The following is a 24868-nucleotide window of genomic DNA, read 5'->3' as shown; positions in this document are numbered from 1 at the left end:
GTAGCAAGAGCATGGGGTCTTTGTGAGTGAGGACAGATTGACAATGGCCTGCTGGCCTATAAGCTGGATGAAGGGACACCCAGATCTCCAAGTGGCAAAGGGAAATCAACTCCTGCCCTCGTATTTTGAGGCCCAAAGAGCAGGTCAGTCCTGAGTCCTGCGTAGGGCAGCCCGGGGCAAGAGAGTGAGGGAAAAAACGGCTTCCTTATTCCAAAACAGCCGTCTCTTATGGTATCTCATATTCTTGACTTTTATTTTAAAGTAACTGAATTTTTAAAAAAAACAGTGGAAAAGGGACAATAACCCAGAGACAACGGCAGATTCTTTTTTTTTTCTTTTAAGCACACTGGATAAGAAGAGATTGCTTAAGAAAGACCCGAGTTTCCTTGGCATTCCTGCGGTAGAATCTAGATAGCTTTTATAAACTGGAGTCTACTCTGGTTGCTGTTTTTGGCCTCGTTTCCTTTTAGAGCAAGAAAAGAGTTTTGAAAGTCCCTCAGCCTGCGGTGTTTTCTCTCCTTAGCAATTTCTAATTCGGGAGGCCAATTTTAGCCACACTGGGCAGGTTCGTGAAGCAGGGTCAAGTCTCACGTGTTCTGTAATGACCAGTTTTTATTGAGGACCAAATTGAACCCTTTTAAATTACTGTGTCCCTAGCCAAGATCTAATTTCCCAATGACAGTAATCATAGTGTGGGCTGCTCATGAAGTCATATGTTTGTTTGCCTTTTCGTTTGGAGTGGGAATGAGACTGAAAGAAAGATCTTTTAGAAACTGAGAAATTGACTGAAATTCCACTTGCATTTTGTTATAAATGTGTTCTGCGATTTTCTCTTGAATCCCAAACCTGATAAATGTAAATCAGTGAAAAGCAAACAAAAATGGCTGTGCCTCATTCATGGTAAGAACTATCCCAGTCTTTTTGTTCTGGAAGTTTCTCTTCTCCATTTTCTTTGTCCTGAGTTCAGTCCACAGGGATGCTTCCAAATTCACATCTCTTACTGTAGCCTTTAGCTCTGAAAGGATGGAATTTTTTCCTTTAGGGAACTACAGAGGCATTTATATGCCATTATCCTATGATAGCCTCTGCATTTCTCTGTAAGTTTCATGGCATTGTTTATCTTTGAACTTGTATCTTTGACAAAGACTCTTCCCTTGACCAAACCCTAACCAGGCTCCTCCAGGCCCTCTTCTCCATTAGCCCTCAACCCTGGCCTGTGAAGACTTGAATAAACAAAACATAGTTTTTAACAGTTCAAAGCCTCAACCCTAGGATGACCCTAGCACCCCTCAATGTGACCACCTGAGAAAACTCAAGACTGTCAAAAGAATTTACTGTTGGTTCCAGCCAAGACGTGAAGATAGGACACCTGTCTCCCAGTCTCTGTGGGGTGTTGGGAGCTGACTTCAGTCAACACCAGTTAGCTAGCCCAACCCAGTTGGGTTTCACATGGACCAACTCTGCCCTCTTTTTGTAACTTTTCTCTTCCCTAACTCTTCTGAATCTCCCTCCTGCCACCCCCTCCCCAATTCCTTATTTTCCCTTTAAAATGCCAGGTCCCCTCTGTACAAATTGAAGTTGAGGTCAGCTCATTTGGGACTTTTCCCTATTATGATAGTGCATTATGGACTCAAATCTGTCCTTACCACTTTAGCTAGTGTCCAGCCTTCTTTATCTCTGACAATATGCATAGTCTGCCCAAGTAAACCCCACACTCATTGAGAGAAGTGGGTAGATCTTATACCTTTTTGTGTTGGCCACAGCTCTCTGCACAGTGCTATGTGCATGTTAGGGTCTCAGAAACAATCCCCTGAAGGGATAGCACAGTGATTGATTTGGGGCATAGAGTCTGCACAAATGGCAATTGTCTTTGCCTTGTAGTATAAAGTCAAGGGACTGGGAGATTTATTCAAACTAACTCAGACTCGAATATCCCCTCTCTCCTGACAGGTCTAAATCCACAACCTGGAGAGATCGCATGCCCCATGACAATGCCACAACTTGCACTTTGCTTTTCCTGGTCCCGTGTCCCCTTCTCTGTGCACCCCTATACATATACATAAACACACCCACCTCACATAAACATGACACACACACACACACACAGACACACACACCACACGCACATACACATATGGACTTTGCGATTTCCCTTTCTGCTTCTATGTTTTGCCTCATTTCTCTTCTCTGAATATATTCAGTTTTATAAAAGCTAAACTCAGTGCTTAAGTTCAAACCAACTGAGGTGATATTTTCCAGGAATTAAAAATTTAGAGAGTGGATTATTATGATGAAAAAAAAAACCATTATTTTTTAGTATTTTAACTAAACAGATATCTAGAATTCAAAAGCACCAAGACTTCATGCAGCATACAGATTGCTTTACCTTTTAAACTAATATAAATTTAATGAGCATCTGAGCAGCCAAGAACGGAGAGACCTCTTGGGAAGGAAGGTCTATTACACCACGCTCTTCGAGCACCCTGGGCTGTCTGGGGCACTCTGAACAATGGGGGCAATTGAAGAATTCAGATGAGTAGGTGATCGTTTATATTTTTACAAGGCATCTCCTGGAATACCCCAACTCTGGAACCTCAGTGGGTCCTGAGACTTCCTTCCTCTGGCACCATCTTCCCATCATGATGGGCCATGATTCAAGATCTTTATATCACACATGCCCAGGCAACTTTTGAGTTTATTCTCAGTGTCTTTTTTTTTTTTTAATAAAACTTCCCACCACCACACACACACACACACACACACACACACACACACACACACACACACACACACAAAATCCACTATTACCTCAAAATGCCTCTTGTGGGCTAAATTAACTCCCAGTACCCTAGGATGTGACTGTATTTGGGGATAGAGCCTTTAAAACAGGTGATTAATGTAAAATGAGGTCGTAAGTGTGGGCCCAGATCCAAATATGACTGGTGTCATTATGAGAGGAGATTAGGACACAGACACACACAGAGGGAAAACCACGTGAAGACACAAGAAGAGACAGTGACCTACAAGCCAAGGGGAAAGGATGAAACGCCCTGCAAACACCTTGACCTTGAACTTCCATCCTCTAGAACTGTGAGAAAGTAAGTTTCTGTTGTTCAAGCCACCTAGTCTATGGCACTTTCTTATGGCTCCATCAGCAAACTGATACAGAGTCTCTACTCATTTTCTCAACATCTCCGGAAAAAAATATTCATTTTGTAGGTAACAACTACTCCTGAGTGAGTATATCCAAAGCCATGAGGCTAAATAGGGATTGTAACAATTGGGTTTTTCCAAGTCCTATACAGTATTTTTTTTTTCCATTCTACATTTGTAAAATATTTTTAAAACAGCAAAGTTTATTCCTATGGAATAGCAGTTCTCAACTCCAGCTTTATATTAGGATGAACTAGGGAGATTGGGGGAGGGGACTACTGCTGTCTGGGTCCCCTCTCCAGAGTTTCAGAATGACTGGCCTGTGTTGGGCAGCAGTACCCCACCCCAGGTGATTCTCACGTGCAGCGAGGATGAGAAAAAAATGCTCTAAAAATCAGTTGATTAAAAAAATCCTGAGTATTGAGAGTTGACAAAGGGAATCATTCTATTTCATCCTTTAGAAGACTCGGATTTCATAAATCATGGTCCATCGCTCCACCAATATGAAACATATTTCTTACTCCAAATAGCTCTTCACTTTTTCAGCCCCCTAGTTGTTAAGGAGCTGATATTGCACCATGTAGTGAGAACAGAAACTGTTTGGCAATTTCATCACCACTGATCAATGCAAGTTACAAAATGGCAGTGAGAGTTTTAGGGGACATTTAAACCTCCTGGAGTTTCAGGGAAGCATCTATGTTGAGAAGAAACTCCGTTTGGACAGGGGTGCCCTGCGGCCCACATCACCCTAATTAGCAACTTAGCAACACAAGCCCTGTTAGAGAACTAGCCTCATTTGGTGGAGCTGGATCAAGATCCGGTTTTTCAAAGTTTGGCAGCCAGTGAAAGCGCGATGGGTGCCAATTAGCTGGAGTTGCCTTCCACCCCTAGCTACTTAGTGGCGGCTTTTTAATGTGTGTTGGTTTTTCATTAAAGATTGATCTGACTCTGTGGATTTCTAACGTCCTTTTATTTGGTAAGTCAATCCCAGCCTGGCAGTGTCACATAACACAAAATGTTTTTTTAAAAAAAAGGCCTTGGCTGAAAGTGACTTTCAAAACTCAGCCCTCTAGTTCCAGAAGAGAAAGAGAGAAAGAAAGAAAAGGAAAAAAAGGGGATGGTGGAGTGAGATGCAAGGCCCTCCCTCCAGGCTGTGAAATATACCAGGGGCTGAGAGGCATGGCCAGAGGAGGAAGAGAATGGTGAGAAGTTACCGAAAGGACAAAAATCTTAATGCTATCTTTTTTCAACAACAGCTTTGGGGTGGTGATCTGGGGTCTTTTAGGAAAGTAAATAAGAGGGAAGTCTGGCTGGTGGAGAAGGAAAGAGATGTTATAACAGTACGTTCAACCTTCACCTTGACTTTCATTGCCAGAAGACACAGCAGCCTGCGGCCAGGTTAGACAAAATTGCTTAACTGGCCTCTTGAATATTCTGATTGGCTAGCAATGCAGCCTCCCTAACCAATCAGGTGGAGCCCCTTTGGGGCAACTCCAGATTGGCTGGAAACCAATCCTCCCGATTGGCAAGATTTCTTCCACAAATTTATCTTGTACCTAACGAGGTATCCTGACCATAATTTCTGGCAGAAGCTAATAATGAAAGTACTTGCTAACAACCTCATTGATAAGTTGCCCCCAGTGGGACTATTCTTCCATCTGTTAGGGCCAAGGTTGCTTCAGCTGTGGTGAGCTGGAATCCACTGTACTACCTGCCAACATGGCCAAAGGCATAAAAAAGTTTAAGATCCACAGTCTAATCCTCTAAGGCCTGGGTGATGTTTTGTTTAATATGACTCATGTTCATATACCTTGAAAAGTCGTTCTCCCAGTGGTTCCACAATAGTGTCTGTTAATGCAAGCCTTACTATATATATTTTATACCTATTATATATAGTATGTGTGTGACACTATATATGTGTATTAAATCACAATAACTTGGCATATATGTGTGCGTATGTGTTTGAAAAATCAACAACAGTGTCTGTTAATGCCAGCCTTATTATTTGTGTGTGGGTATACATATAGATAGACAGATATACCAACTGGAAAAGCCCTGCTCCCAGGGGTTCAACAATAGTATCTAGTAGATACCAGGTTAACTGGAATTCTTAGGGGTGGGAAGGTGAAGTGTGTCATGGTTCGATTTCCTAACTCTGGATTCACTACAAAATGGCTGTTAATGCCAGCCTTATTTATATATTTGCGATATAAATATATATCTACATTCCTATGTGTCTATCCATCTATCTATCATCTATCTATTTCTGCCTCCTAAAGCATAGCTCCAAGAATGAAATTTGATCTTTGTTTGCTTAGGCACGACCTCATAGCCTGTGGAGTTAATTCTACTCATCAGTTCTTAGGACAGAAATAAAGAGTGTCAAAAGTTGAAGGAATAGAGCCTGGAAGTTACATTTTGTACTAAAATCCTGATAAAGGTTTGTTTTCCAGTTATTTTTTCTCTTTCTTCCAAAATGAGAATGCCACAAAACACACAAAATATGAACCCTAACCACAGCCACAGGCAATTAAGCGCAGTGGCCGGCTCACCTGCAGTAATCTGCGGATTTGCTGCATTTGTTTCTTTCTGCGACTTTTCTCATTTAGCTGCGGGATTGTCCGTCTCGGGTCTCATGTCTACACGTTCCGAGGTGCAGATCTGTACATGCTCATCTTAAAGCAGCATCAGATTCTTGAAGAGTCAGCTTTGCCACCAGTCTCACTATGCCTTTTGTTTGTTTGTTGCTGTAAAAATTGTTAGCAAGAACTGACCGGTCCCAACAGGAAACCAGGTACCTTGAGGCTGTTCTTTGCTTGGAGAGAGACGGGACTGGGGTCAGGCAATGCAGGTGGACAGATGGCTGGGTGCTCACCTATTCTGCAGCAGCAATCAGGGACGTTCTAACAGGGGCGCTGGAAAGCTCCCCATCAAAGGCAGAAGGGAGCTTCATGATAACAGGACATTAGTATAGAGACTGGTTTGGTGAAAAAAGTTGCCACTGGTGAGGTGACAATAAAAAGAGGCTGCTGCCTCTTGGAGAAAGGGAGACCAAGGGTGTACTTGAGCTGAGTGTTGGTTGTCTAGGGCAACCCAGCACAGAGAGCAACTGAGCTTAATGCCAGGTGTCCTGCCTGCTGAATCCAGCCAGTTTTGCAAATGAACAGGGCAGGCAAAGAAATGTAGACTTGCTTCATAGGGAGTCAAGATAGTTGTCACCACCACTATCACCATGGAACCTTACCTGGCGTTGACTTTTGGCCCGGCACATGCTTACTGCTTCTGTGCAAAGGGTAAGTAAAGGCGAGGCATGATTCCTGTCTGCCCAGGGTTCACATACGGGGACAGTCACACTGCCGTGGATCCCCCACCAATAGAACAGTGATAAGGTTGTTGGCAAAAAGTCCATCATTTATGTGCTTTGTGATTTAACTGCTAAAGATTGACATCTAAATGATCAGTTAGTATCAGAATAAACTATTTTAATAAAGAGACCCAAAATGCAGTGGCTCAGATAAGATAGACGCTGATCGCTTTCTCACCTAAAATTCCAGGGAGTGAAGTGCTCCGGGTCAGCGGGAGGCTTTATCCGTGCCGTGACTCAGGGACTCAGGGTGCTTTCATCTTATTTATTCTCCATCCTCTACACCATTTTTCTTGTCTGTGTAGGTACCATATCCAGATTCCAGCCAGCAGGAAAGGGGAGGAGTGTGAGGGGCATGCTTGCAAGGTGTCACAGCACACTTCTCTTCCGTTGGCCAGAATATGGTCACACAAGCGCCTTTCATTCCCGGGGCCATGGAGACGTGGTGGCTGCCTGAGCACTGCACCAGCTACAAGTGTCTCACCGTGGAAGAACAGGGCAGTGGGTTTCAGGGAACAACCATCACATGGGGGCCTCACCTTACATTCTGATCTGGTGGTTTTTGTAATTCTCCGATTTATTTTTTTTTAATCTAACAAGAAGTATGTAGAATTCCATAATTTCCAAACCCTTTATAGTGGTTGTATGGTAACTTTGTTTAGTTTTCTGAAATTTCTTTCCACTTGCTTTCTAAAGCCCCTCCCTCTTCCCTCAGTCTTTAAAAGAGCAAATGACTAAAGATTCCTGGGAAGATTTTCCAACATTCCTTAAGACAGTTAGTGTTGCAAATCCAGGTTGGAAGACTTGGATGAGAGAAGAGTGACCTATAGAAAGGGCAGCAATCTAGAGACAGGGGAGGAGGGAGATTGAGATGATCGATCCTGGGAGACTCTTTCCATACAAATTCAATCTCCCCCAGATTTGGAATCTCAATTAGCAAAAAAAGGATGGACTTAAAAAAAAAAAAAAAACAGTTTACCCAAAATGTTTAAATTCTGAGGTGGCAGAGACTTTCTTATTCTTTTCTTTTCTTTTTTTTTCCTGGGCTCTGACCCCATGGGATAAAAGACATCATACTTGAAAACAGTAAGCCCTGCATCCCAAAAGATACTCTCCTTTCTCTGGTGGGTTCTTAGAAAACTCTGGGCTACTTGAATATTACAATTAACCTGTGTTATGCAAAGTGTAAACACCCAGGGAGATTTTTCAGTGGAAATACACAATTTTGTTAGAATCAATTTCCACTCATTTTTAAAATACAGCACAATTGCATAGTGCCATTTACACGTCTTATAACATACACTCTCTTGAACAGATAGTTCCAAATCAGCCATTTGCCATTTAGCAAGTGTTTTCTCTGATCCTGTGCTTGGCTTCTGCCACATTTAAAGTAGATTTTACACTTTCTCAGAAAGATGTGCCTAATATTCAAACTCAGCCCTCTTGGCCTGTTCACAGGGGAAGTTGTGCCATAAAAGATGAGTTGCAAAGTCATAGCTGAGTGGAGCTAACACACTCAATGTAATTACCCTTTGGTACATTTTGGGGCTAATGATATTTACATCAGTTTGCCTGAAAAAAGAAAAATAAATGTCAAACCAAATACCAAAGCATGAATAACCTACTGCAAGATTGCTAGAATCAGAAACAGTTCCCTGTGCTCTAAGATTGCTCTGAGAACCATGTCAATATGCTAGTTTCACGGTAATTAAAAAAACCTAAAAAGCCAATACTTATTTTGTCAAAGGCACAAATATGTAAATCCAACTTGGCTTATGACCAAATTAACACAGAGTTCTGATTGTGCTTAAGCTCGGGCAGTTAGCAATTATTCTTTGTATTTCTATAAAGAGCTTTCTTCCGAAAAACTCAAAATACTAGAGAATCATAAAAGTTGGAAAGAACTTGAGAAACTGTCTAATTCCTTCATTTTGCAAATTTGGAGGCCGTAGCCCACAAAAGTTAAGTAATTGGTCACACTGCTAGCCTGTGCCTCTCGACTAAGCCCAATTATCTTTAGTAGCTTATCCTGAGGTCCTTGTCTTTGGACATCCTAATTCTCCCTTTCCCATTCTATTGTAAGACAGTTTCTTTCTTAAAAGCTACTGTGAAGTTTGGAGAAGGAGGAAGTCTTAAATATTCTACATTATAATGTCAGTAAAAGTTGACTGCAAGTCACCTGGGCTTTATCACATGGCCAGATTGGCAGGAGAACCTCAGTAGGCAGTCAGCCTTAGTGGCCTCAAAGCAGGGACACCCACAGCCTAGACAAGAATAAAACAAACCAAGGAAAAAACAGTGTCTGCAATCCTTTCAATAAGAAAGCAAGCCCCAACAGAAGCCAGGCATTAGAGATGGAAAATACTGGACTCCAAAGGCAGAAAGATGGAGAAGGACACAAGCCAAATGGGTGAGGAGGTGACCCCAAAGATGACTGGCTGGGATGGCCAGTGAACACATCACCCCAAGCAGGCTGGGTTAAGTGGGCTGGGCCAGCTGGCAAACCTGGTAGAGAATTTGTGGTCCCAACTATAGCCATGATTTGCCTCCTTCATTCTTTCCCCCATTCACCTCATATTTATGACACCCACTCTGTGCCAAGCACTGGACTAGGGAGATAAACCAACCAATAGGGCAGATATAGTTCTCGTCTTCGCAAGCTTCACAGTCTATCTGGGAGACGACATCAAACAAATCCTTATGCAATTATTTCTTTATCTTTGTTATGAAAGTTACGAAGGGAAAGCACAGCACACAATGAGAACTCATAAAAGGGACATCTAGCTTAGGTTGGGGACAAGGGAAGAATTGTGATGTTGGCTTTTAAAATGGAAACAAGTATCAAATGGAAGTTGATTAATTTGCATTAGACACCCGTGAATATACCAACTGTGATTTTTAGCAGCGTCAGATAGAAGTGTGCGTCCGAACTGGCCATGTATACTAGAAGGCCACTGACAGAGACGAGAGAAAGGATTCCACTGGGGAAGGCAGAGAACACTGGAGAACTAGAGTCCCCATGCTGGTGATGACAAGCAAAGACAAGGCTCTGACTCACTCTCGCTTTCTCTGGAGCTGAGACCCAGGCTGAACACGAGACGGGCCGCAGAGCAGCACGAAGTCAGTGTCTGTCTGACCTCAGTGCCCCTGTTCTGATTCCTGACCTGCGTTTGGTTTCCACATTACTGGGGCTGCTGTGCACCCTGCTTTCTTAGTTCCCAGCCCCAGGAACCTGGTCTCTCTGCGTTGTTCCCAGAGTTCTGGATGTTACTCACCTGTGTGCTGTGCTCTTTGCTAGTAAATATCTGGACTGGACAAAATCCAGGGTCTTACAAAGTAATAAGCGTGTCCTGTTTGTCACAAACACGGAGACTGATGCTTTGGGTTTTGACTCATCTTTGGACTGGTGCTCCCATCATTAAAGCTCATAGCTCTTCCTGCATCTGGCTGGGTGTCAAACCAACAAAACAGAAAAAGAAAAAGCCTCATAGCTCTGCAGAATTCCCACCTCTCAGGCCAGATGCTAGAACACCAGGCTCTGCCACCAGAAATCCACCTGGATACCTTAGAAATTCACGACTCTCTGTGACTTGGCCCACAGTGACTGAGCCCTGCTCCTAGAACAAAGTCCTGATGCTACTGGCTAATGCTGCACAGAACTGGATGTACATGGAACCAACTCTGTGGTGTTGAGACCTCCCAACACGTTCCCTGACTCTGAGATCCCCATGTGTGAAAGGGAGGGTGTTGAAAAGAGAAAATAGAGGCATTTCATTTGACAGTAAACACTGCCGATGGCATCTGTGTCACATGGTTACCCAAATGCCTTGAGCTGCCCTAAGAGAAATATAGAAGGTTATAACCCTACACTGTTTGAGACAGTGCATACAACCTATCAGCTCAGATCTGGAATGCCGCGTACCATTCTGAGTACAGCATTTACAAAAGGATTTAGACAGACTAGAAAGTGTAATCAGACCGGTGAAAGGGCCGGAGATCATTCCTGGGAGAGAGCTGCCGAAGGAAGTCTGGGTTTAGCCAGAAGGAAAGAAAACTGAAAGCTGCTTTCAAACATTAAAAGGGCTGCAGCTGGAGTATTAGACTCGCTCTGAATTGTCACAAGGGCCAAGAAAAAGCAAAAAGGGAGACAGATATTCAAATCGATATAACTGGGGTTTTCTAATAGTCTTATTCCAGTGGACTTGTGCAGGGGCAGCAGACGGCTGCAGGTGTTTGGGACAGGGGAGACAGTGGTGAAGCCAAGCCAGAGTCAGCAGCTGTGTGTGCACTGGGGCTTGGGAGGTGATTCTGTCCTTCACGTCCACCAAAAGCAACATACACGCTTAGCTCCTGCCCGGTTGAAGCCCTGGCTGAGGAGAAGTGACTGGTCATTCTGGGAGACCCTCTGAGCCACCACTGGCAGAGTCAGGACTTCCTGTGGTCTTGGGGAAAACTGGGAATGTGCAAATTTTGTCCAGATGATATTGATGACAAGGATGCTACTATTTATTAAGGGATTACTGTGTCCCAGGCATCTTGCTAAATACATTAAGTGTAATAGCTCATGAAATCCTTATTCCCATTCTATAAAATAGCTATTTTAGTCCTCATTTTGCCAAGGAGGAACCGGAAATTCCGAGAACTTCCATTTCCTGCAAGGCCACTCTTGCTGCTGTGTGGCGGTGGCCCGAGCCCGAGCTCCCACCTCGGTGGCTGTCAGCTCATCTCCTCTGCAGAGACCATCCATGCCTCCTCGTTGAGGTGCTTCCCAAGCCAGCTCCACTCTGTTCTCGGCTCTCAACTCCCAGGAAGGCTCCATGGCATGGTAGAAAGAGCTTATGAATTAGAATCAGACAGGCCTGGGTTTAAACCCAACTCACCACCTATAGCTATTATGATCTTGGGCAAATTACATAGTCCCTTTAGCCCCTAATTTCTTCGTCTATAAAATGCCTACTTCTTTTGTATAGTGGACGCATGTATTTTTTTCTGGGGGTCAGGTTCTGAAATAACAGAGTAAGCAAAAAACAAAGATAGTTCAGTGTGTCCTTGATAAATCCCTTAGGGAGGGGCACTTGGGTCCCCCATGTGGGCAACTTCCTCCACTGGGGTGGCTGCTGTGACGGAGGCAGGCGAGGTCCCTGCTCTTACAGGGCTTAGCATTTGGTGGAGGGTGACAGCAGACATCAGGGAGTGTTAAGCACTATTCAGAGACCTATGCAATGATAAGGAATGACAAGGACAGGCTTCTCCCAGGAGATGGCATTTCAGCCAAGAGCTGAGTAGCAAGCAGGAGCTTCATGCAAAGATGCGAGGAAAGAACATCTGGGCAGAGGGAACAGCCAGGCTAAGCTCCCACGGAGAGAATGAGCCAGAACAAAGTGGCTTAAGGGAGACTGCCCCAAGATGGGGCCGGGCAGTTAGGCAGGGAATTAGATTGTTTAGGGCTTGTTTTCCAAGTGTGCCAGGAGAGTTCCCAAGGCCACTTCGTGATCTGAATTCCTTTTTTAAGCTCTCTCTAACAGCTGTGGGGAGAATGGATTGCAGGCCGATAGGGAGACCAGCTAGGAAGTTTTGCAGCAGTGCAGGCGTGAGATGCTAGAAGCTCAGACTCGGGGAGGTGGTGAGCAGCAGATTCAGTTCAGGCTTTGTGGGGACAGTGACAGGGACAGCTGGAGGACGCAGGGTGTGGGGAAAAGAGAGGAATGAAGAATAACTCAAGGATAACCCTCATTTGCAACTAGGTCCAACGCAGCTTTTTCACCAGTGTCCTGTCCTTCAGTTTGGGCCACATTGGGTACTGATTCCAAGTTACAACCTAGCAGTTTTCTTTAAAATAAATCACCGTTACCTACTTTTTCCCCAACAAGCAAATTGGAGGGGAATTATGAAATATCTTGTGTTCTTCCAGTCGTCTGAGTTCATCTTTTTCTCTTGGTGGTCTAGACCCATCTCCTGGAACACCCCTTGGGTTCATTTTCTCTCTTGGTTATCAAATCCATGGTCAAAAAGTCATTGGTGCTCGGGTTAAACAAAGTGACTGATAATCATTTACAGCTATTTCCTGTTGCTGCAGCCACCACCACGAATGGTGCCTTAAAGCAACACAGATTCATTCTCTTACAATTCTGGAGGTCAGAAGTCTGATGTGGGTCTTATTAGGCTAAAATTAAGGTATGGACAGGGCTGCATTCCTATGGGCAGTCTAGGGAACACTTCATTTCCTTGCCTTTTCTGGCTTCTAGAGAGGCTGCTGGTCTTCCTAGATTTGTGACCTCTTCCTGTCTTCACAGCCGGCAGTACAGCATCTTTAAATCTCTGACTGCAAACCCTACTTTCAAAGTCACTCTGACCCCCCTGACTGCCTCCTTTTTAAAAAAATTTTTATCGATGCATAATTGATGTACTTATTTTCGAGGTACATATGATAATTTGGTACATTCATAGAGCCAAATAAGGGTAAGTAGGATATTCATCGCCCTAAATATTTATCTTTTCTTTAAGCCGTGAGCATTTGAATTATTCTCTCTTAGCTATTTTGAAATGTACAAATGTACAATAGATTAATGTTAACTGTAGTCACCCTACCGATCTATCAAACACCAGGTGTTATTTCTTCTAACGAAGTGTGCATTTGTACCCACTAATCAACCTCTCCTCATCCCCACCCTTCTTGGCCTCTGGTCGCCACCAGTCTACTCTCTGTCCTCGTGAGATCCACCTTTTGACTCCAGTTCCATCCATGTTGCCACAAATGACAGGATTTCATTCTTTTTTGTCTGGCCGCCTTGTAATGACATCGGGCTACCCCCCCATTTCAAGATCCTTAATTGAATCACATTTGCCAAGTCCCTTTTGCTCTTTTGCCATGTGAGGCGGCCTACTCACAGGTTCCAGGGATTAAGACGTGGGCATCTTTAGTGGTGGGATGGAGCCAGGGTGGGCACTATTCTGTCTACTCCAGCTGTTTATCTTCTCTAGGGAGATTTGTGAACAGAGCATCTAATCATGATTCACAGACACACCCATGCATGCTAAGCCAGTATTCAAAACCAGGACGCTAGAGTTTCCATAAATGATCAAAGTGATAAATACGGTGATTAGTACTCCAGGACTGACCCATTGTCACATCACGTTCCAGACCATGCGGAGGTCCTGACTTGGGGTTGGAAACCTCAGTCTCTGAATCCAAGTTGCATTTGCATATCGGACTCGTTCGTAAGTGGGCCCATGTGTAACTTGCAATCTCATTAGACTCAGGGGGCTTCAGGAAGTTAAACCTGGGACTGGCCAAGGTGAAGGTGTTTCTGGGTGGCCAGCAGGCTCTTTGCTTTGTTTTACTCAGGAAACCAGAAGTCAAACTTAAAAGCCAGAACTGTGATCGAATTACAACCCTGGGAGCTGGAGTCGTGTGTGTGTGTGTGTGTGTGTGTGTGTGTGTGTGTGTGTGTGTGTGTATGTGGCAGCTGAACTGCTCGAGATGGTCAGTGAAGATAGAGCAGCCCTTCAGTTTCTGGGAAATCTGGATTTTCTCTGTGTGCAGGTGGATGAATGCAACCTATTAGCTGTGCATCCTCAAGCAAAGAACCCAGAAAAAGGGCCACATGCCACGTGGCATGTTTTACGTGTATGTGTGTGACTGGATCTTATTTTAGGGATTGAAAAAAAAATACCTCTCTGTACACTTTAGATAAGAATGAGCCTGTGGTTTGTTATTCAGGCCAAAGTCTCTCCTCTCTTTTTCTTATATAAACAAATCAAATATAGATTAATCCAGAAACTAGGGTAGAAGTGATTAGCTGCAAAACTCTTTGGCCAGCTCTCAAATTCGGGATGCACTTTTTTTTTAAAAAAACCCAATATTCCATTCTTTTCTTTCATGCAGAAATCTCAAGTTCCCTACCCGAGTTGCAGCTTTTCCATGATTATAATGAATCAGTTCTTTGAGAAAATCTACTTCTTGTACCCAATCCCCAATGTATAAATAAATCACTCAGGTTTATTTATTTTTTTTAAATGACTCTTGTATGTTTATAATTTAGGTTGTAGAGGACAGTTCCTGGCCTTATTGGGTTTATGCATTAGAAGTAGAGACCAAAACCATTTTGAGTTACAGAGGCATGGGATACTGAAGTTGTATTCTTTGATGTTTCTGCCACAAAGGGAAACCCTGTGAGAGAGGACAGTATCAAGGAGAGCAGACACTCAAGCATTTGTTGGCAGGAAGAATAAGAGCATTGTTTGGGCCCCAGCAGGGAAGACAGGATACCAGGTGGCTTCCTCAGTGATGAAGTTTGCGCAGTGTGGTGTAGAAGAAAGGGCAGCTCCTGGGAGTTAGAATCCTGGATTCTAGATCTGCCACCGTCTGGTGTGTGACAGGGCACAGTCGCCCAGCAGCCTCTGGAGCTCAGCTTCCCACCTATGGACTGAGAGACTCCGATGATTCACTGGGTCTCTGAGCTCATTGGTGGAGTCAGAAGCCCAACTCAGAACTCACTTTAATGAACACACCACCACCCATCACTGATGACAAATGAGTCATTCTAATCTCAAATAGGCTGTGACTGATGAAGTGGTACTACCTGTGCTTTACACAGAGAACAACTTATAAAGAATTAGAATACAATATGTGTGACCTGTACAACTATAAGATGGAAGCTTATTTTCCCTCGATTCGTGAAGCATTTCTGGGTGTGATAGTTGCATTGATCTGTTCATGAGTGAAGGCCCAGCATCAAGTTATTCTACTCTTTAAGCCTTTTCCTTCCACTAGTTACAGAACTTAGACCTTGAAGGAGTCTCCATTATCATCTGAGCCTAGAGAAAGGAAAAAATCAAAGCAGTGTTTCCAGGTGGACACAGCTAGTTCTTGGAGGGCCAGGAAGGAAATCTGATGCCCCCCCTTTCTCAGGCCCCTCCTAAACTTCAATCCCTGTCACAATCTTCACCCAGCAAGTATGTGTTCAGCGTGGCTGTGTCCTGGCACTGTTCTGGGTGCTGAAGACAGAGCCACGGGCCATCAGCTCAACGGCCTTTCTTTCTCCCATCTTTGTGGGGAAGATAGAAAATAAATGGACAAAATCATTCCAAGTGTCCAGAGGAGCTACAAAGAAAGAAAATTGTAGCAACATGATTAAAAAATGAGGGAGCACGGGTGGATTGTCTGGACTGGAGGGCAGAGAAGTCCCCTCTGGGTAGATGCTCTTCAGCTGTGGTCATCAGTGGAGTCACAGCCTAACTCAGAACTCACTTGAGGAAACACACCCAACGCTGGTAGGAAATGTCTTGTTCTAATACATGGAATGTTGTGATTTTTCTAGTTATCATCTGAGTTGACGTCTGGGCGATGAGAAGGAGGCAATCATGTAGATATCTGGGCGAGAGTCTTCCAGGCAGAGGAACAGCAAGTCCAAGGAGCCCAGACGAGAGAACAAGGAAGAGACAAAACCTGGCGTGAGCTGAATTTGGGACCAAGAAAGAGAGTGGCGCATAGTAAGGTCAGAAAGGTTAGCAGAGCCCTGCAAGCCGTGGTAAGGGATTTGGTTTTTATTTCATATGCAGTTGGAAGGTGTCAGAGGGCATTGAACAGGGGAGTCACAGGGTCCAGGATGTTTTTAAAAGATTGCTCTGGCTGTTGGGTGGAGAATGTGTGTAGACGGGCAAAGTGGAATAGGTCTCCTTGTCAGGAAGCCTCTGCAGGACAGAGTAGGTGAAGGTGACAGTGGCAGGGACTGGGGAGCAGAAATGGAGATGGAGGACAATGGGAGGATTTAGAGTATATTTTAGTAGCAGTGGCCACAGGACCTGCTTGTGGGAGGTGAAGGAAAAGGAGACATGAAGGAGGCCAGCAGCTACTACGACAGGGGACAAACAGGTGTATTAGCGGGGATAATGAGTTCAGCTCTAGATGTTAAGCTTAGGTTGCTTGTTAGACATATACTTCTTGAAACATTATCTAATTTAGTCTAACATTTGCTCTTATTTGTCTGAATTAAATGAGGTTTCCTATGTCATGCTCTAGAAACTCAAGTTCCTGCCTGGGATTCCTGAACAAATAACCAGTTGTTCTTTAATGACAACAGTGATGTAATATACTTGAGAAGATGCCCTAATTTCTCATTTTGAGATGCCCTGCCTGGTCTTGGCGGTGCCTAGCTTTTTTCTTTCCTTTATAGACAACCTCAGGGCACCCACATGGCAGATGGGAGAGGCAGTGGGACCAAGGAGACCCAGAGGCAGTGAGACAACTGGGTCACACCCCCAACATGTGACCTTTGGGAGCCTCTAAGTGGATTGGAGTGGTCAGCATTGGGGCTTCTTTCTATCGATGTTGGATAATCAAAGGAAAAGACTGCAGGGGATGAGATGTTAGTTTGCAGAAACTGAAAGTGAAGGGAAAAAAGTCAGCAGTCATCTGTCCATCAGGAGAGAGGAGGGGATTAGGAGCCCCTGTGAATCTAATGAAAAGAACCGAGAGGATGGGCTTAGAGAACACGGTGGATGGGCCATTTCCCCAGGGACTGGGAGTCTGGAGAAAAGAGGCGTTCTACCTTGAGTTGATGCAAGATGCAGCTGAGAGCTGCGAAGAGACGTGGGCTTCCCAGACAAGCAGGTAGAAGGCGGCTGGGGCTGGGAGTAGGGAGTGGGTGTGAACAGCTGGGTACTCAAGACAGCAGGCCCCATAGGCCAGGGCTCTGGAGGCTCAAGACTATACACATATGGTTGTGTCCAGGGCCTTTCTACCTGCTGACATGCCTGGTTTCATCACAGGGCTGGATTTAGTTTCTACTCACTAGTGGGCAATTTGTGAAATGGTAAAACCTGAGCCCTGGAGTCAGACAGCCTGGGTTTGAATCTTGATTCTGCCATCTACTAGCTATGAATTTGAACATGGTACTTCAATGCTCTGTGTCTCAACACCTCATCTTTAAAATGAGGGCAACGATACCCTATGTGGTGGTTGTGAGGAGAAAAGGAGTTAATCCGTGTTAAGCCTTTGAGGTAGTTCCTGGAATATACTAAGCCCATTAAAATACCATTTCCTGTAGGGAGAGGAACAGAGGGGCAAATGGAGCAAATATTGTAGCTTCATATTCCCCCGACTCCTTGGGAGGTAGAAGAAGAAGCCAAAGTCAACATGGTGACTCTCTTCATGTCGTCTTGGCGTTTTAATATAAGTGATCTCCTCAGCAAAGATGGGGACCTGGTGGGTCATCTCTCACCCACATGGGAGGAAGAGGAGGGTGACCAGTTTAGTCATTACACAGAATATGGAAAATATAAAAACAGCAGCACAATGTCTGATTCTGCCTCGTAAAACCATCGGTAAGTAATTTGCCGTACCTGAGACATAGGCAGACGGTAATATCCCTTGAAATACCACTGTGAAATATCTGGAAGCTTTGTAGATTAATAGCATTAGAAAAATGCTATTAGAAAATTCCTGCACTTGAAAAAAATCCAATGCCTGACCTTTGCACCTATTCCCTTCAGTGTATGCCATTTCTGCCCTGAGGAAACAAACTTTAAAAAAAATATTTTAAAAATGTAATATAGGGTGAATTACCAATCCATTAGAGAAAACAAACCCATTCTAATTAACAACTAGTCACAGGAAAATTGCTCACTGCTGCAGGGCTAGATAAATGCCAACCCAAAGCTGGAGAAATTGCACCAGCTCCACGTTCCAGTTCAATTATTTTGTCCTCACTCAGCCAAGTAATTGATGTCTGATCATTTTGCCTGGTGGGTGTTGATGGAAAGGGAGTGATTTCTCCCCGGGCTAGACCAGCATCATGAACAGCTTCTAGACTGTGGCTCAAGGAACAAAAGAGCTGACAAGACAGGCTCCTGGAGCAAAGGTGTCCCCAGACCAGGCCCCCCCACCCCGAGAAAATGGGGACAGGGCAGCCATCCCCACGTGACCAGAGCAGAGACTGTCCAGTCACTGCCAGCCTTCTCGCCTGGAGTCTGTACCCTAAAGCAACTTCTTTGACTTCATAAAACTCTCAGTTCTAGATCCAGAACCCACAGAAGCAAGTTTGTGCTTGGTCAAAAGAAACTAGGTGGCGATTTTTTCCCCCTTCTGTTAGCAGAGGTGGTTAGGACAGTGACAATGATCATTGCTGAAAAGGCCTGTCTTTAGATGATTGATTGAGTGCTTTATTTCATGCTATTTCCTGACCTTGACAGCTAAATGGTTATTGAATGAAAAATTTTAAGTGCTGTTACTTCATATTCAAGAAGCACAGGGAAAAGTATCCTTCAGATGCCCATCGCCATGGGGAGGTGGAGAGAATTTCTGAGCAGCCGTGTGAATGATGAGGGAGTCTAAGCACAGCCCAGGAACGTAGGATTTCAGCACTAACCCGAACAAAGAGGTGGATTATGCAGCTCATTATCATCTATCATCACAGATACAAATAAATCCTAGCCATTGAAATCTGCTTTTATTCAAAATTGCTGTTTGTGTCACTTGAATAATACCATAGGACTTACGGATATAAACATCCTAATTTGGTACCAATGCATTCATAGAAACAAAAACCCAATGCTGAGACTGAGAAAGATCAAAGAAACACCTTACCATATCGGATGCTTTCATGGACTCTTGTTGCACAGCCGGCAACTGCTGGGCCCTGTCTTGCCTTGATGACAATTCAGCAGGCAGAACTCCTGTAACTGAGGGAACGGCCTGAAAAAGGGCAAAATGTTTTAGGAGCTGTCTCTTTAAAACTCCCCCACACTCTTTTGGAAATTAAAACCTGCATCCCTGCCAGAGGCCAGTAATCAGAGGAGCAGGAGAGTGCCCTTTGCTCTTTGTACCACAGGAGATGGCTGGATGCTCGTAGGAATTGTTCAGACAGAAGTCACAAGATTGTCTGAGATTGTCTTTGCTGGAGATAGGGTCGATCGGGACCATCAACTGTCATTAAACAGCAATAGCCCCAAGCTGAAAAATCCTTTTAAAAGCTCTGTATTTCTGCTTATAGAGAGGGCTAAGTTACTTTAAGACGTGAGTCTGCCATACTCCTCATTTACTGGTAAATTAATAAACTCCCCTTTCCTTCTCAAACCACTTGTCCTCATTCTTCTGATGCAGCCTCCAGGACAAGTGCCGAAACTTTGGTTATACTCCTAGACACCTGCCATATCAGCAAATGGTTTTCTCCCCAAGAATAAATAATACAATATAATGGTCAATAAGACACATACTGTTAGGATAAAAAAGACTCTTGCAGGTGTTTTAGAGAGTTGAAAGGGATCTTTGATGACCCTCTGGTCCAACCCGGAGAGGTTAAGACTCTTGCCTTTGGTCACACCATTAGGGGCAGACCCAGACCATGAAACTAGGTTTCTTGGGCTCTTGATTCAGAGCTCTCTCTGCTTTACTGAGCTGCCATTTAGGGAACACATTTTAATCCCTTGAGTTAAAAAAAAAATCAACAGATGTATTCAGCTTGCCTTACGCTTGAGATAGGCATTTCTCAAGTACAAGGGAGAAAAGTCTCTGTCTCTCAGAGCCCACCTCACCCCAGGTTCTAGGATGGAATTGCTGTTCCAGGATGGAAGGTGAGGGGTAAAGGAGCCCGGGAAATTTCATCCCAAAATATGACTCCTTGGTATAAAGACTATTTTGAATTAAAGGCCCTTAGAGATCAACAGGCCCTTGGAAGGGACTTTCTCTCTGTCTGCATAAACCAGACACACCCATCAAAACGTAAAATTGACTTCCCTTCCCCTCCCTGTTATCTCAATATATTGCAGGAAAGAAGATCTAGAATGCAACCAGACCTGGCCCAAATGATTTAAACATAATAATAGCGGTCTCTCAGGTTAATTTATAAGTCAATCTGTTTCCCCCATCCATTTCTCCCAAGTGTCTATTCATCCTCCCTAGCAACCATTTATTGCCCCTAAACAGAATTACCTATACTCCTCATCTCCCACTGCCCTATAAAAGGCAAGTATAAAAATATCTGGATCTCATTGGGATATTGGGCCATGCACACGGTTTCATGTCCTGTGCGTAACTGGACCCATGCTGTTTCCAACCTGTGTTGTTCAAGGGTCAACTGTAATTATCCAGGAATCCTGGCTCCTTCTATCCTGTGTGGGTCTCTATCACAGGAGAGAGAACTAGAGGGCTCATTCAAGACATTTTTAAAGGCCAGTCCTGGAAGATGCTTACATCGCATCTACCCCATTCTATCAGTCGGAACCCAGACACATAGCCTCCAACCAACTTCAAGGAAAACTAGGAAATGAGCTCTTTCTGTGTGTCTAGGAAGAGGAAGTGGGATTGGCAAAGGTATAGCTGGTTTCCACCCTAAGAAGCTCCAGTGGCCCAGAAAGATCAGCAGATACAAAAGTACCTTTATTAGGTGGCCAACTGTCAAAAGCATTAGACAGAGGCAGAAACAAAGATGAAATTGGTTAATTCTGATTCATCAGTAAAGGATAGCTGATACAGGAAGGCTGCTAGAGGAACTGGGTTTGGTCAATGTCTTCAAGGGTGAATAGGTATTTAAATGGTGGAAATAGGAGGGCGAAGGTAGACAAAGGCCCAGACATGTGGGCGTACACACCAGCCAGAAAGTGGGAAGGACCTGGTAAGACTGGGAGAACAAGAGTGGAAGAAAAAGAGAGGCCAGATTCCAACCAAGGGTTTTGGGTGTTTTGTTAAATGGTTTGGATTTTGTTCTATAGGCAGCGGGACACTATGGGAGCTTTTTGAATAGGTAGTGACATCATCAGATTTATGTTTTAAAAAGAGATGTTTTCTTTTCCATGCATTTAGTTGTTGGCTGAGGTTGGTGGGAAGCTTCATGGCTGATAATTAGGGAGGTTGCTGTTTCGTAACAGGCAGTTCTTGTCTTCCAAGAAGGTAAAACACTTTGCATGTATTGATGAAGCTCATTAATCCTCACTTTCTTCAAGGGTAGCACAGATGAATGAAATATTCCTACATGACCTACTTTACTGAACTGAGAAAACCACCTGCTGACGGTGCAAATGATCTATGAGAAGAGTTGCAGGTTGTATCATTTGTCAGCCTTGCAGAGAACGCTGTCCAAATGCCACTGGGAGAACCAAAGCAATATGACAACTCCATGGTACAGCTCAAAACGCTGAAATTAGATTGCAGGGATTTACAGCAACCGCTTGTGATGTTGTCATTAGTGCATTTGGATTCCAGCTTCCAGCTTGTTTCTGATCAGCTAATAACAGCCCACGTCTTACGCTTTAACCAACAGGTAAATATCCATTTCTTCATGGGTTCTCAATCCTATCGCTGCTTTGCAGTATTGATACTTAAAGGTGTTTCTTTATTATAGTGCATGTCTAAACACATGGAAATGTAGTTTAAGTCCTAACATAGATGAAGTTATTTTAGTTTCTCTGTACCTTCCTCCGCTAAGTTTCCAAACCATCACTTCTCATTCCCACATCTGCAATGTGGAAGAGAGTAGAAACTACAGTAACATGAAAACCCTAATTTTATATGGTCTTTCTTCAGAGAAGTTCAGCACACTTCACTTGGGTAAAGTCACCATTGGTTCTCCACCCAGTGGCCAGTTTGTTCCTTGTTAGGAGTAAAGACTTTGCTGTCAAAGTCCTGATTTTGTCCAGATGCCCACTTTCTTCTAACTTGATGCAGGAGGAAACTCAAATTAGCCTAATCTAATCATGGCCACCTTGTGTTCCTTGTCAGCGATGGGTTTGGGGGTGATCCAGTTCTGGCCAATGGCAGGTGGGCAGGGCCTTCTGGGGGCAGGTCTTGGAAATTTTACCTTGGTCTTGAAGGTAATGCCGCCATCAGTTCCTCTTCTTCCCCTGCATGTTGTTGTGTCAGGACGTGCTGCCTGGAACCATAGTGCCACTTTGCAGCCCCCGGGGAACCTAGCTGATGCAAAGCCAGTGCCTTAAAGATGACAAGGAAGATGGGAAGAACCCAGGGCCCTGATGACATTGTGAACTCACTGCCAACCAAACCCGGAGTTGTCCTACATCAGGGCCTCTGTCATGGAAGATAATTTACTTGCTTTCTTCTTTTCTTTTCTTTTTCTTTCTTTCCCTTTCCCCTCCCCCTCCCTCCCTCCCTCTCTCTCTCTTTCTTTCTTTCTTTCTTTCCTTCCTCCCTCCCTCCCTTCCTTCCTTCCTTCCTTCCTTTCTTCTTTCTTCTATTTTAAGCTGGTCAATTTGGAGTTTTCTGTTACTTGCAGCAGAAACACCAGAACCAATAACAATGGTAGTTTTCACCATTTCTTACCATCCCAGTGAGGAAGGCAGTCAAAGCAGAGCCCTCAAATTCCGTAACCACTGCCTCCTAAAGCTGTCCAAAGTGGTTCCAGAAAGCAAACAGGGAGCCAAGGGCTTGCTCCAGGTCGCAGTGGATGGGTGAGAAAGGCAGGAAGAGTTGAGCCAAGACAGTGACCTTCTTCCTAGAAGGCTACCTGGCATTTGGAGCCAGGCACACCCGGCTCTGGTTCTTCCTGGCTATGAGTTGGATCACTTTACTTAGCATCTCTGAGCTTCAGCTTTTCTCAGCTGTAAAATACGTACCTCACAGGTTGTTGTGAGAGTACAAAATAATCATGGTAAATTATCCAGCACAATACTTACTGCCCCATGCAAGATGGCCATTCAGAAAAGTACAATGATTCACAGACTTTTTCCCTCAGACCCTTGATGGCAGCAAAGAACCTCTGGTCCATTTACCCTCCTGTTGTCACTTGACACCACACATTCATAGGACAGAAGGGAAGGACAGTGCTCCACCGAGGAGGCTCAATTCAAAGCTATCATTAGCAAGTCATTAATTCAGGCTGGCACCCGAGTCCATACAGCTCTATTTTTTACCTGGAAAAGCTCATAGGAGGCAGGAAAGGCCTGGAGACCACACCTGAGGACCCATTTGCTCGAGCTATTTTGCCACTTACAAACTTAGAGGAAAATTGCTTTCTTAAGAGTCATTTTAATTGAGTGCTGTGCTACTTACGCATGCCCCTCATTAATTTTTTTCATAACTGCTTGTTAGCCTCCAGTTTCAGAGAAGGGGAATAAAAAAAATCCTGGAATGTTCTTGCTTCGAATGATAATTGCTCATTAGAACCCCATTTTATTATAATTGTACAATTCATTATGCTGAGCACTTCATTAGAGGCATTGTAAAAATTCTGACAACTTGAATATGTTACATTGAATATTGAAATGAATCTGATTTAGAGCTTTGCTGTTTCTTGAGGGCATTTTCTAATTAATATACATCTGAGAAGTCAGAAAAACGAGAGGCTCCATATTTTATTCTGGGTGGCGGTCGTTATTGGGGATGCATTTTTTTTTCAAAATGCAACATTATTTTGAAATAGTAAGCTTTCTTTGGAACAGAAAGAAAAAAATGGCCCATAAACCTGAAATAGTCACAACGAGGCCACATCTGTCTTTACAAATACAAGTGGCTCTGAATTATCTGCAACTAATACGAAACCAAATCATTTTATAGGGCTGTTAGAAACTTTTGGGTGAAGATAGAAGATTGAACATTTTCATTTATCTCGCTTTCCTCTTGAAAGCTCCTGCAAAAGTAACAACCATGGGGCTTAAACGGGGTATAAGCCCACAAGGACGATCAAAGTGACAGAAGAAGCAAGAACAACTCAATTCTGGAAGCTGGTGGCAGAAGGACAAGGTCAGCTGACTTTACAGACCCAAGAAAGCAGAATGAATCCTCAGCTGGCAGAGTGGGATGTGAGAGGCAAACTTACTATACTTCAGAAGGCCCCAAATGCTCAGAAATTGATGGTTCTAGTAATTGGGGCAAAGGTGAGGCTACAAAAGGATCAGCTAAGCTTGGGTTTAGGAAGCATTTGTATCTCCAGGTTTCTCTGTCACAGTGCCCTGCTGAGGCACTGCACCTTGGCCATACCAGCACAAATTGAGAGGTTTTTAATCTCTGAAGAGAGTGAAGCAAATTTTCCTGGGCTGGGGCACTCTAGAAATAGCTGATGGCAAAGATACCATAATAAAACAAGGGATCCAATGGACATTTATATATTCAATGATGAGGTCTTTCTTCCAAGCCCTCTTAGGCTACCAAAATACTGGCAGCCAGTTCTAGATCTCACACTTGAGCCTGGGAGAGGCTTCTTTGAGGAATCTGACCAGCCCGTGGGGAGATACCGCTAAAGATCTTCATTCAGGAAGTCCTTGAGAATACAGCTAGTGGGAGCAATGGTTCTCAAAGCGTGCTCTCCCAACCTGCAGTATCCATATTACCTGGGAATGTGCTAAAAACGCAAATCCTTGCACCCTGCTCCAGAAACACTGGGTGTAGGGTCCTGAGCTCTA

At 44.0% G+C, this 24868-nt stretch overlaps 2 long non-coding RNA genes across 2 annotated transcripts in view; both read left to right on the top strand.

Annotated features, from left to right (window-relative positions):
* Positions 1 to 16449, top strand: part of LOC123626464 — a 69750-nt gene extending 53301 nt beyond the window's left edge. The window contains exon 3 of the long non-coding RNA XR_006730859.1: positions 15838 to 16449. This is a non-coding gene — a long non-coding RNA (uncharacterized LOC123626464). The remainder of the gene's footprint in view (positions 1 to 15837) is intronic.
* A 1231-nt stretch (positions 16450 to 17680) lies between these two features.
* On the top strand, positions 17681 to 22454 carry LOC123626463. Its single transcript, XR_006730857.1, has 3 exons — positions 17681 to 17842; positions 21458 to 21774; positions 22374 to 22454. It is a non-coding gene; the product is annotated as an uncharacterized LOC123626463 (long non-coding RNA).
* Positions 22455 to 24868: the final 2414 nt, after the last annotated feature.

Source organism: Lemur catta, chromosome 22 (genome assembly GCF_020740605.2).
Source record: "Lemur catta isolate mLemCat1 chromosome 22, mLemCat1.pri, whole genome shotgun sequence".
Taxonomy (NCBI): domain Eukaryota; kingdom Metazoa; phylum Chordata; class Mammalia; order Primates; family Lemuridae; genus Lemur; species Lemur catta.
Note: the sequence above shows the minus strand (reverse complement) of the source record. Positions and strands in the feature narration are given on the sequence as shown.